This window comes from Temnothorax curvispinosus, unplaced genomic scaffold (assembly GCF_003070985.1).
Source record: "Temnothorax curvispinosus isolate PA1 unplaced genomic scaffold, ASM307098v1 QBEX01005282.1, whole genome shotgun sequence".
Taxonomy (NCBI): domain Eukaryota; kingdom Metazoa; phylum Arthropoda; class Insecta; order Hymenoptera; family Formicidae; genus Temnothorax; species Temnothorax curvispinosus.
Genome location: NW_020215062.1, coordinates 4,959 through 6,792, shown reverse-complemented (window position 1 = coordinate 6,792; position 1,834 = coordinate 4,959). Strand labels below are relative to the sequence as shown.

The 1,834-nt window shown below is 31.7% G+C and overlaps 1 protein-coding gene across 1 annotated transcript in view; it reads right to left on the bottom strand.

Annotated features, from left to right (window-relative positions):
* LOC112454723 overlaps positions 1-1,834 on the bottom strand; it is a 6,816-nt gene that overhangs the window by 4,448 nt on the left and 534 nt on the right. The window lies entirely within an intron of this gene.

Genomic DNA, 1,834 nt, shown 5'->3' with positions numbered 1-1,834 from the left:
AGAGAGAGAGAGAGAGAGAGAGAGAGAGAGAACATGATATTATAATAGGAATGGGTAGGGCATAGAGGCTTTGGAGGCATTAAGGTTAGAAGATATGGATTTAAAGGTGGAGTTAAGAAATAAGGACTGGGAAGTGCAAAGGCAAATAGAGAAAAGCATGATAAGGGAAGTTAAATATAACAAGAAATATAAGGAACTGGAAAGAAGTTTAGAAAGACCCAAATATTTGAGGATGTTACACATGGAGAAAGGCAATTCAAGGGATCGTGTAAGGGCACTATTGAGAGTAAGATGCGAAAATATGGAGGCTAGGAATAAATATTGGTTAGAGGAGGAGGAGACAGTGTATGTTTTGCGGTCAAGGCAAAGACAATATACCTAAATCATTATGTAAAAGACTATGATACGACCAAAGATTGGTTTAAGATTTTAGGTAAGAATTATGTAGAAATAATTAATAAGATATGGAATGACGTGTTAGATAGTACAAAAAATGGGATACACTGAGAAAGCTCTGGAAAGAGAAGGAGAAAATAAAGGAAAGAAGAGTTAGATAAGGATAGGTACAGCTTAGAAGAATGATTGTGAGCGCGGAATTTATGGGTGTGTTAACCGAACGGTATACTTCTAAAAGTAACATAGATGGTACACTTGGGTGAGGCTAACCCGCCGTTTTCTTTTTACTATAATTTTTTATCAACTGCACATTTTAGGGCAAATTTTTTTTTAAATCGACAGTTTAGAATCTCAGGAACTTGAATATCCACGTTAGAAAGTAAAAAAAGTTTTTGGCACAGGAGCTATTTACAAAATATCGGGAAGATGTGGGATGGTTATTTTTGCAAAGGAGTTGTAGCTCAATAATCGAAATGCGCGTATTTTGCAAGCTCATAAATTAGTAAATAATATTTAGTCGCAAAATAATTAATTTTATTCATTTTAAGTACAGTTCTCTCTTGAGCCAGGAAGATGTGGGGTGGTTTTCTTGCAAAGGGGTTGTAGCTCAATAATCTAAATACACGTATTTTAAGAGTTTATTCATAGAATTTATACGCTATACGAATTATATCCGCGATACGATATATTTTAATTTTTCTCAACATATTTCTCTTGAGTTGCATCAATTAAAGGGTTGTTCGGGGATTAAGGAGGTGAGCTCAAAAATTGAAACTATATCACTTTGAAAACTCATAAATAACTCCTAATTCTGCTGCAAAGATCGATTCAATATTTCTATTTTTAAGTAGTCAACGTTGACTCAGCCCCCCCCCCCCCACAAAAAATATTAAATTCCTGCCCAGTGTGACGAGCTCAAAATTGTTAATCTGCGGGATATGAAAGCTCATAAATAGCTTGTAATTTTGCGTTATTTGTTTTTTTAATTTCTGCAAGGTGGGGGGACAGCTCAACAGGAGTCTTAAAAATTTTATTTTAATGAAAAGCTTATTTTTAATTTTTATACAATTACGCGTAGCAGCTGGCACATTCTTCCATTAATATTTATGGAATTATGCCTTTTTTACATTAAATTATTTAATTTATTTATTTTATCATATTTGTGTATAAAAATATTAAAGTAAAGACAACGAAAAATTAACTTTTTATGAGACTTTTTATATTTTATGTCAAAATATATATTTTTTAAGAAAAATATGTTTTTTTTACATTAATTGATTTGTATTGTTTGCAAAAATAAAAAGTAAGGAATTTGAATTATAAATACTTAACAAAATATTGTCACAATACTGTAACTTTCAAGCCTTGTAACTCGAAAAGTACTTAATGAAAAAATACTTAATTATAGTGTTTTGGAAAGCTCTCGACATATGCTATA